Genomic DNA, 12,256 nt, shown 5'->3' with positions numbered 1-12,256 from the left:
ACAGTATATTTCACCCATCTGTAATTGATGTTTTTTCTAAAGAGTAAACTGTAGATATGTCTTTTTGACTTCTTTGTGGGCAGGGAGTGTGTGTTGCTGTGTGTTCATGAGGGTGTTAGCTCTGTGGTTGAAGCTGTTCTAAAAAACAAACCTATTCAGGCTAGGGTTTATTAGATCTCAAGTGTACACATAATTTACTTTTTGGTGACTGTAAAAAAAAAAAAAAAAAAAAAATGTGTTTAACTGCATGAAATCTTCATGGACGTTAAATAATTAACATCATGACCATGATAACCTGTTTCTGTAAGCCCTACACAGTATGTGTTTGAAATCCGGAGAGTGGAAGCATTCTTCATATGTTGCAGCCTTGCCACTTTTTCATTTATTTGTAGTTGCTAAATGCAGCATTGTGGAGCTGCTTTCTTTCTCATGCTGATAATGCTCCACAGTCAAATGGGAAATATCATGCAGTACATGCCAGTCTGCTAGTTTAATAAGTGAGACCACATACGCTCAACAGCCCTGAGAAAGTCGACACAGCGGCTATGAACAGGAAATAACATAGGTCTCCAAAATGCCACCGCATATTGTTTTTTTTCTTCTACTACAATAATAGGCAGCACTTTCAGCCAGTATCTTTGTCTCCGTGTATTCCTTAATTTGCATTCTCACTATTCTGTGCAGCAGAGTGTCACCGTGCTAATTAACTGACATTACATGTTACATGGCATTTTAACCCAGCCTGAGCTGAGATTCCAGTGGTTAACCACACATATTTACAAGCAGAAGACAAAAGTCATAGTGAACCAGAACCCTGTGAGTCCCTTTGTTAAATATAGACATGGCTTTTCCCAACTTAAGTCTGCGTTTTCAGACTGAGTAAGTATGTCATCCAGCCAAACAGCATTTCAGAGATTTGCATTGACATGGGGATATAAGACGCTACCTCTTTAAATGGTTGCGTGTTCTGAATATCACTAAAATATTCTGTTACTAAATATTAACATCAGATTTCATTCATGATGAGCTTCAAACTTCAGAAAAACCATTTCCTTGCTAGGAATCCTCCAATGATCAGGATTGAAAGTAGGAAAGTTGGTTTCATTTTTTTTTATGACATCCACAAATTTTGATCTTCTTCTTCTTTTTTTGTGCAAATTCTGCCTGACCAGACTCGACTAGTGAGGCCTTAAAGCTGTCAAACATTTAGACGTGGGGTAAATAACATTCCACCAGTCATATGTTACCTTTCTGTGGCCCGTGGGCTCATATATCATGTGTAAGTTGGGTGCTGACTTTCAGGAATTTGATAAATCAACACGATCATATTTACACACACTGTAAAAACTACACACATTAAGCAGTTCCCGTATGCGTACAGTATATAAACTCTTTTTTGCCTGCTCCTTTGTGATTTTGGACTTCTCTGTTTTCACCATTACAATAATAATAATAAACTTCAATCAAAATCCAAGTGTTTTACACAGGAAATTCATGGAAACAGCACACACCACCCTGCTGTTTATGCCTTACTAAGCTTTACCATTAAGCCTCAAAGGGATCCATCTTTGGGAACTTCAATCTTCCTGTAGACTGTGAATCTGTTTTTTTTTTTTTTTTTTTTCTGGCTAACTAAAAGGACTCTGCTGGATCTTAAAGCCGTTTAACATTTAGGAGTGGGGTAAATCGTTTTCCACCAGTCACATGTTGTCTTGAGAGTTACATGGCCTCATGTGTCATCTTATATGTCATGAAAATTATAAGCTTTAATCATTATTTCTAAGGGTTTCAGAGGATCAGGCAGGGTTTTGCAAAGCTGATGAACCCTGACTATTAGTCTTGAGCCAGATCTGTTGGACCAGAGGAGCCCTGCCATAGGGTCTAAGGCTTTAATCTGAGAGCTGTCATAATACATCGTAACATTAGAGTGCGGTGAATTGGACAGACTTGTAGATTGCGCAGTAGTGGCTCAAAAAGTTTGTAACTGAGCCCTTGGACACAGAGGGTGTTGCCTTGTGGATTATTTCTTGCCTCAGGCTGCTGATGTGTTGGTACTCGGCTTTTACCAACACATGCAGCATTCGTTGAGAATGACTGCAACCATAATCTAGACTCATTATTCTTCTAAATTGTATGCGTATTAGCATGTGGAGTAAAAAAAACGCATCTCATCTCAGTCATTTCTAGCAGAATAAAGGTCTTAAGGAACAGGTATACATCGCCTGAGTGTTTGTGCACAACAAAGTAAATTCACCTTTGTACATTTGTCTGAGTAGATGGTGTTTAAACCTTCTCCAGCATACTGTATTGATGAAATGATACAAAGCTCTAAAAAGATCACATCTCTCATAGTATTCATGTCCATGTGTTTTAGGCAGATGCATCTTTGTTCTCAACTCAGATAATGAAACTCAAACACATTTGCATGTGATTCAGGATAGATCAGACATCAAGAAGGCACAACTAAAATAAAACTCAATGACATGGCATCGGAACTTGCGTGTATACAGTATGTGTGTGTCTGTGTGCGTTTTCTGAAAATCACCACCTACCAGTGACTCAGATGTTTTTTTTTTCCTCTTCTGGATAATCATCAGTCATCAGTGCCTCCTTCAGATCTTCTCTCTGAGCTCATCAGGTGCCCTTTTCTTTTATTTACTCCATGAAAAACATCTTTCGCTTTTGTCTTTTTAAAACAAAAGCACAGACACAGGCTGTGTTCTTCAGAGCAGGCCAGAGGCCAACGATGCAGCCCTTGGACGATATGACAGACAGTGGGACGCGCCATTACACTGCGGGTTATAATTATAAGCTCTGCATTTCTATGTACCAGAGGGATACAAGAGAGCTGTCGGTTGAGGGTGAACAGAAATCTGAGCAGCACTGTTTAGTGAAGTCATCTGTGTTTGTTTCCTGGTGCTCAGCAGAAACAGTTAAACTACAGTTTTTCAATAACATGAGCTGAGTGTTTAGTTTACAAAAATACACGATTTACATCTAGGAAAAAAAATAGCTTTCAGCTATTGCTGTCCTAAGCCACAGTTAAGGAACAACAATTTTTTTCTCATAAACTGGACAAATGATGTGGAAAGAAACTGACTACGGCAGCACATAAGCTGCTCTTAAATTGTGTCACTGAGATGAGGGAGACTTCACTGACTTTCAACTTGTTAAAAAACAAGAAGTATCTACATAAAGTATGTCCATCTATGATGTACTGGTGTCCTTGTTATTTTATTTCAGGCTACTTCAGACTACAGACTGTATCTGTTCATTTAATGCAGAAGCCAGTCTATTCTGTATTACCTTTTTTAACCTCACCTTTTCAGTCTTGTCATAATCTGTTAAAAAGAGCTGTCTTACACAGGAAATGTGCCCCCCTTTTGCTCTGCATATGACCAAACAGCACTGGACATCTTGACAAGTCACAGAAATACAGCTTCCAGTCTTCAGTTGCTTTTGGTTCCTTCACATTCAAAGCTTTTCCCGGGCCAGCGACGGGAGCAAACTACTTAACTTGGCTATGTTTGTGTTACCAGTTTTCAGATTGTTTGAGCTCAAAGTGTCCAAAGTACATCCAGTTAGCATTTCCAGGAAACATCATTACGAATGAGGGATTCTCTTACAGTTATCTCAGCTAACTCAACCCTGGTGCTACAAACATATGAGCAGTTTCCAGCACAAATTTCCGACTTGGGGAGCCAGAAGAGCTCACAGTCTTGGAAAAAGTCAGCCTCTGTGGTCAGAGTTGGAGAACTGAGAGAGATAGATGCTTCTGCATGCTCCAGACTAAAGAATTACAGTTGTTTGTACAGAAACAGGGATTCCTCTTCTGGCCACTCTACACTCAACCAGTGGAGCAGTGTGCAATAAGTCACACAGTATAAATAAACCATCAGTCAGTAGAGTATGATCTTCCACCTGGAAAGAATTAATCCAGTTCAATTTAATTTCACAAATGTATGATCAGATAAACAATATTGTGCTCACACTTGAAAATAACCAAATACTTAAGTACTGATATAACACTATAACACTTAGAAATATTAAATATTTCAATTGGTGTTTTACAGGTACCTCTTTACCAATAATATGACTGAACGCACTACACCACTGACTGTGTAAAAATGGAAATGGAACAGTTCTTCCAAAGTGAAGTGAATGCAAGTAGAGCTCCCCCTGGTGTCTGGCTGCAACAGAGGTCATAAGCTCCACCTCCATATTAGTGGATGGGACGTGGGGCAAATACATGTCAAATACATTTTTTTTTCAATGTTTCTCTCATTTTAGATAATTATAAGACTGTTAATATAAGACTGCTATACATTCAATTCCCCATTTTTCTTTCTGGTTTTGTTTTAGTTAGTTATGTGACTATAGAAACAGGATGTGACATCATGATGACCGTCTGAAGTGGTCATCTGGGACTGTGAGAGTTGGGAAAAATATATAAATAGGTAAGCACAGTGCATAATCCAATATTTCTCTGTAACTGGTGGTAAAGCGTCATCGATAATGCGGCTCCATGTGGTTCCGCTCTCGGACCGTACTGTGCTGCTCCACAGGATAAACTGCTCTCCATAATGGACAATCCATCCCATCCACTCCTGCGTTACAGCAGTGGACATAAGAGGACAGAGGAGCTTATTCTCCAGCAGACTGATTCAACTCCGCTCCCATAGTGAACGCTACAGAACTTCTTTTATTCCTGTATAACAGCTCATCTTTTTGTAACAGTTACTAACTGTGACCAAGAAATTTCCCCTGTGGATCATTAAAGTCTGTCTAAGCCTTCAAACTCACAAGTTGGCGAGAAAATAACATCAGTTTGGGAAATGTAAGAAGACTGGCATGCATTGTCCATATTTGTATACATTCTATGTACTACTGTACACACTCAGTCCTCATGGATGTTCAGATAAATGCAAAACTCATCATAAAACCTACATCCTGATTTCATAATATCCCAACCACTGTGTGTGTGTGCATATCTGTGTGCGTGCATATAGGGAAACCACATTCTCATAGTGGGTTGAGAGGGGGGTGGGGGTTGTATTTGGATTCCTCTGGCTTGGCATTGTGTTCCTGATTCCAGATTCGTTTCCACTACCTCTGCAGATGAAAGGCCCACCCTGAACCCATACAAAGCGCTTCACCTCCTCACCCCCCTCACCCACTCACTCACCCTTGCACGGAAACCTCATCGCCCGGCTGCAGTAGTCAGAGGCCCCGCACGAAAACATGTGGACGATATTATGAAAACGTCTGAGCTCAGACAGCTCGGATCCTCATGCTGCTTTAATGGCCTCAGTTGTAATGAGCCATCGAGTTGCCCCGGGAGGAAGAGATGGTTCAGGGTCTGCCTGTGTGCAATACCACACGGCATGGACAGTTTAAGGAAAGAATGAGCTGATTTTGATCTGTACAATGTGTATTATGCCTGATTCTGCATTACAGCAGTTGACAGAAATTACATTTAATCATAAAAAAGTCCATTTTGTGTTAGCTGGAGATGAAAGCCATCGTTTGTCACCTTTATAGCTTGTATGAAATGTTGGTCCCACTCACTCAAACCAAACACTTTTTGTTTGGTTGAATTGCATAAACTACACGCTGCAAATATTTTAAAACCCTGCTGACATTTTCCAAATCATTATAGCCACTGATGTCTTCAAGAAGTATAGGAACCTTTATGAAATGTCTCTTTGAGCATGTGTGGTCCTGAAGATTTACTCTGTGCTCAAGACATAACCCTCTTAGATCCACATTCACAGTGTATAACACATGCATAATAGTTTTCCTCAGCAACAAAACTGAAAACATATGAGGAAAACAAGGAAAACAATGTACCTTTAAAGATTATCTGATTATCTACTCCTATGAAGTTATTAGTTATTATACCGTAAGTTATTAGTGTTCTTAAGTTATGATTCATCTCAGTTCTCAACTTTCCACATCCCTCCCTTTCCTTTTTATTTCCTCTTCCACATTTCATTTCAGGGGTCAAGGATCAGTAGTTTCCTGAGATTTGATCCCCCCTCCCTGCCTTCCTCTACTTCCTCTACTATCGTCAGTCAATAAATCCCTCTCCTGATAGTTAACCATTATATCTAGTGGAGAATACTCCACTGTAGTTAAATTAGTTAAATCTGTAGTTAAATTATTTTGCAAAAAGTAAGACTATATATTATGTAAAACACTGAGATGTAACTGCAGGATGTCAGGCCCTTTCTATAGCAAAATAATAATTTCCTTTTTGGGAGAACATCATATTCTCTTGGTCTCTCTGATCTTTTTATCTGACTATCACATAGGAGGATGTGGACATGTACTCTCTGCTGTGGCTTTGACCTTTGACCTTACCTACTATCTGCAGTTAACACATGTTAAACAGACTTGAGAGCCAAGTGCTGTGAACTCTCCTACAGTCTTGTGGTTTCCTTCGTCCATGTCAGTGAATTTCACAGTGTGTTTTACTGCAGGGTTGCCAGTTTTCCCCCAACAGCCATATTATTGTTTCTTATGCCATCTTCGCCTACTAACCTAACTCTGCATTTTATGGCCTTTGTGGAGCTCCAGCACAGAGCAGCTATGCTGATGTAGGACGGGGATCTGAGAGGTCGACTGGATTCAGAATCAACACACTGACGCCAGGCCTCTTGAAAAGCAGCCATGTAGCTGTTTTTACTGGAGACCTCCACATACTTTGATGTGCTGAGTTTTTCCTCACTATAATATAAAATATTACTATTACTATATCTTGTACACTACCAGTATTTGGACACACCTTCTCATTCAGTTTAATGAGAAGGTGTTTCCAAACATTTGACTGGACACTGTGTGGAGTTTGCATGTCCCCCAAGCGTTTTGTACTGTCGATATTGTAGCGTTTCAATTTGCACTGTTGGCACCATTTGTCTGCACTGTCTGCACCGCCTACACACTTCGTTCTGCACTGTTTTGTACTGTCTGCATGAGCTTGGCCACTTGTATTTTATGCTCACCTCTCTGTATTGTACTTAGGCCTATGTCTTCTTGTAGCACCACGTCCTTTCATCTCACTATGTTGTCTTTGTTTGCACAGTTTAGCAAATCTGACAGGGTAGCAGTGGACAATTTTCCAGAATTTTACTCATTGACAGCAAAAATTTTGTTGGAAAAACCCAGAACTAATTAGTCATGAGTTAGTATTAGTTTATTCAATAAGTGTTCCTTTTTGTCCTTAAAAAAAGAAAAGAAAAGAAAAGAAAAGAAAAGAAAAGAAAAGAAAAGAAAAGAAAAGAAAAGAAAAGAAATGAAAAGAAAAGAAAAGAAAAGAAAAAAACATGAACGAATGAAAATGAATGCAGTACTTTGATGTTCTGTTTGCTTTTGGTTGCACAACCATTTGAACCTTTTGTAATCACAAATCTGATGTCTAGACTTAACACTTTACATCCACTTTCTATCTCTCATCTCTCATATGTGGCTGTTTCAGACAATCCAGCTCTCTGCACAAACTTTAATTTCAATGTATTTTTACGAGCATAATTTAAAAGTGGAACTACAGTGACTGTGAGCTGATCTCTGAGAGTTCCCAAAACATCAGTGACCTAGAGCACAAGCCTAAACTAGTCAGCCCCTGAAGTTTCCACTTGCTGTTGACTCAACAAGACAGAGAACACACATAATTTATCACACTGATCACAGATTATAGTGTCCCTTAAACTGAGTTGAATTGGAGAGTCAAATATTGGTTCCACTGAAGAAAGTGGATCCCCTGTTCTTGTCTGATCACTTCATGTGTAGAAACAGATAAAGAACTCCCTAACTTGGCCAGCTGTGGCTCAGGTGCTAGACTGGGTTGTCCACTAATTGCATGGTTGATGGTTCAGTCTCTAAGGCTGACTGATCTGCCCTTGGTCGAGATACTAAACTGTCCCAATGTGAACAACTTGGTGTGTGTGAATGTGTGAATAAAAAAACATTTTAAACACCAGTTGTCATTTGTCAGATGTCAGAACAACTTTCATGTCTTCTATAAGACATCCATTCCTTTTCATTCATCATTTAAACCTGCAATCATGTCACATCACGTCCAACACCTGCTGGGTCTTTCTGTAAATTACAAAATGATGTGTTTGTGAGCAGTAGTTATCATCTTTTATTTCAAAGAGGGTCGGAAGTGGAGCCGCTTTAGCTGTTTTTCTTTTCATGAGATTTAGTTTGGTGAGACATTCTATCCATTTGAATCATCATCAGTTGTAGCTGTTTAGAGCTCGTTAGTTGCTTGTGTATGAAGGATATAAATGTTTAGCTGCTTAGCCTCCCTGCCTTTAATCAGTGACGGCAACGGAAAGAGGATAAACATTGTGAGATGCACACTCTGATCTCAGGTTCTGCTCACTCTCTGGACAATATACATCAGTTCACCATTCGCAAGTTTCTGGGTCGGTGTGGAATTGATCCACCAGTAATAATACTAATAATATTGTAGTATGTGCTAAAACCAAGATGAGTCAGTCTTACATGTTAAGTCCCTGTCATGTGACCTGCAGGTAACTGTCTAATTTCTTATACCGTGAATATGTTTACTGACTGACTGTCACTGTCAGTTCAAGAGGAAACTCGTGTTTAGTCTCTGTCAGCTTCACGTGCAGACGAGCCGAGCATCCAGAGGGACTGCTGAAACTGAGCTAAAGCTGATTATGGATATTAGCTGAATTGCAGGAGCTAACTGATGTCTGAGGTTTTTTTTAAATTGCCGGTGTTTGGTGTCTGTGTATTCAAGACACATTAAATGATGAGCTCTGGAGGTTATTTTCTGAAGTGGATATAGGATACACAGTTTTAGCAAGTGCTAAAGTGCGCTTTAAATGCGGTCATGTAAAAACTGTTGAATGAATAGAATTATGCAAATTTGTCTGTATGCTGCTATCTGATCTAATTTAACACTGACAACATAATTGTATCTGTATAAACAATGAAGAATTCAAAGACCATGATGTGAAATTGGGAAGACTTTGAATTGCAGATGCTGAGGCTGTTTACTTTCTCGGCTGTCAATCATCATAATCCGATAATAACATAGAGACAAGCTGCCAGAATAATTCAGCCGAGTCAGCCTCAGCTCTCCCTGAGTCACTTTTACCCGGGAAGAGCTTTGAGGACCAGGAAATCGGGTTTAGACTTTCACTGTACAAGAGGATATATCCTACTTACTTTGATTTCTCCTCACTTTTCATCTATTGCCACCTAAAGTTCACTGTTTATATTTCCGTGTTAGGATACAAGTCCATCCAAGCATTTTATGTTTCCTTAGACCCTTGATTCTTATCCAGGGAAAACTCTTAAACTTAAAAACCTCGACAGGAAACAGGACAAATAGCTGTTTTCCACCCACTGCCAACCCGTAACTGAACTTGTAGCCGTTAGTTGGGATTATGCCGTTGTTTCCACTTTGAAGCTAACTTCAAGCAGCCAGATTCTGACACCCTTCAAGGGGTGGGGCTATGTTCCAGGTATGTGTGGTTGGAGGTTGTCACCCATGACAGTTACTACAACAAACAAAGCCACATAGCAGCAAAAACTTTATAATTCTGCTTTTTGGGACATGTTTATACTTTTTGTAATGAAGAACACATTTTGGAAAGAAAATGTGCAACTAACAGGTCAAGAGTTGACTGTTTGATTTTAAAACAAGTCTCCAAGGACCTTGAAAAAGTTGCACAAAGTTGACTGGACACTGGAGATCCATTAGGAGAAAGTCAAGCACTAAGCCCTCCCAAGGTAACACAAAAGAGAGGAGAACATTTTTTTGCAGCCCCAGCGCCCTCACTCGCTTTCATCCATTTAATTCTTGCAAGTGTGTCATGCCACGCCCTCATCATTCACTGATCATTTGGGCTAAATCCAGTCAGCCCTCAGGCCGCTGGTCATTGGTCAAAAGTGCTGCTGGTGCCACAGTGGAAGGATGGAGAAGAAGTTCATCTATGGCAGCGCTAGCATGAACAAAGTGGATTACTTGATTTCTAATCCATTTTCCTAAATGTCTTTGGAGACAAAATTGGAAGTTAAGACACTAGAATCACATCAGCCAAAGGACGTTCTAATAACGCAAAGGGACGAATGACAAAATCGAAAGTTTTGTGCTTCACTTGCTGAATTCACTTGCCGTAATTCCGTGCCTGCTTTTTGGAGGAGATAGCATGGACCCAACAAGGAATTGTGGATTTGAAACATTTGCCAGACAAAAGTAGAAAACATGGATGCAGCGCAAATCGCATCGGCAAATAGCGCTGAGCTGTTCATGTTAGGAAAATGCTAATTCAGTATGGTGAGATGTGTGGCTGGATGGTACGTTAGTTAGTGATGCCACATGGGACAGTGATGTTCAAATCCTGGTGAGGATTTAGACTCAAAATGGATTTTTCTTCCCACAGTGTCTGTTGTCATAGTTTCAATAGGTGAAGATTCTCAGCTAAAGCTACATTATTAAAGTTATTATATTTTTTGTTAAGATTTCTGTTCTGCATTTTCCATATTTTGCAACGGTTGCAGCTAATTTAGTGTAAAAGGAACATTTCCCTCTGTAGTATCACCACTTGCTGGTCGGTTTGGTTTGTCATTACATTTGTATTTTTTGTGTGTTTTCATACTGTTATATTATCTTCTACTGTCACAGGTTCAAATCTTTTCATTCAATAAATTTGAGAAACTGAAAATTTCCTTTCATTTGGGTCACAGTTTGTCATTAAGGGGGGATGGTGGGTCCTGAAGCCTGACCAGTTGGGAGCCACTGATGTAGAGAACTAAAATGTGTAGTGCACCTGTAATTGATTGTTAGCCCACCTGCCAAATTTCACCACCAGCCACCACTGCTGATGCATACGGGAAGATAAGGTGTGGGCATCTGTCTGAAATCTAAAAGTGAACTAAAAGTGGACCATTCAGTGTGATAATGTCAGATTGTGCTGCAATCTGGTGATCTTGAGAGAAAATGTTCAACTGCAATGTAATTTTTAAACAGAGTGGCAATTAATTCAATGTCCCTTGATCATTTACCCACCACCCATGATAAATAAAATGTACATGCCAATGCTATACAGTACTATACACTAAATAGTTTAAAAGCGATTAATTTTCATTATTCAAGTTAAATAAACCTGTTTGCATATCCAATACAAAGGAAGTATAGAAAAAAACACTGTGCATTTGTCATATCCACACATGTACCAGTTTTTCTTACTCAGCATCAGATGATCTCCATGTCTTTTGGAAACCAGCATGCACTACAGAAGTGTTTTGACTTACCACAAAAGGAAAGAGTAACTTCATAGGTTACAGTCACATTTGTGTTAAGTTTTAATAAACAAATGTGTAAATTCTTGTTTTACACTCAAAGTTAAACTTGGTCATTTGATCACAGAGGTCCATGGAGACTGATTCTTCTTTGGAGCCAGCCTCATGTGGTCAATAGGGGAACTGCAGTTTGTTTCATTTAAAAGGTGGGCCTCATTATTCAGCCTCACAGGTGATGATATATTATAGACTTTGATATCATATCACTGATTTAATTAATTTCTTCAGAATTTGCATTTTGTCCACATTCATTAACTGGCTGTTCTGTCATTTCAGACCTCGGCACCTTCATCTGTCCTGCAGTAACCCGAACCCTTCACACTCTTACCATATATATATATATATATATATATATATATATATATATATATATATATATATATATATATATATATATAATATATATATTATATATATAAATATATATATATATATTATATATATATATATAAATATATATTATATCTGTATATATATATACAGAGAAAATAACATAACCTTACACATAATTGGATAGTCCTGCAACCAAGCAGAGTCGGGGTGTCTGGTCTTGGTCTAGATGGGTGGTACATTTCTAAATAAAATCCATCTGAATGAATGCCAGGTTTCCCAGCAGAACCCTGAATTGCCACAAAAAGCCAGTGTTATTTACTTCTCCTGTCAGTGTTTTCGATGTTGTGGCTGATCGGTGTATAAGCAGACAGTAAACATAAAATCATAAGTTATGTGACCACCAGCTGCACCAGTTCTTCTTGAATCATATTAGGAACGCAGTTCTGATCCTCCAGCAGCAACCTAGTAGTGACTCTAATGTTCCTGTTAAAGTTGAACTGGCAAATACTTTCATCTTGTGATCAGCTGACTTCATAATCCCCATTTCACATTTGCCAGGCTTTCATTTGAGAGACATGAATCA

This window comes from Mugil cephalus, chromosome 10, assembly GCF_022458985.1.
Source record: "Mugil cephalus isolate CIBA_MC_2020 chromosome 10, CIBA_Mcephalus_1.1, whole genome shotgun sequence".
Lineage (NCBI taxonomy): Eukaryota > Metazoa > Chordata > Actinopteri > Mugiliformes > Mugilidae > Mugil > Mugil cephalus.
The sequence above is the reverse complement of the archived record's forward strand: the minus strand, read 5'-3'. Positions refer to the sequence as shown.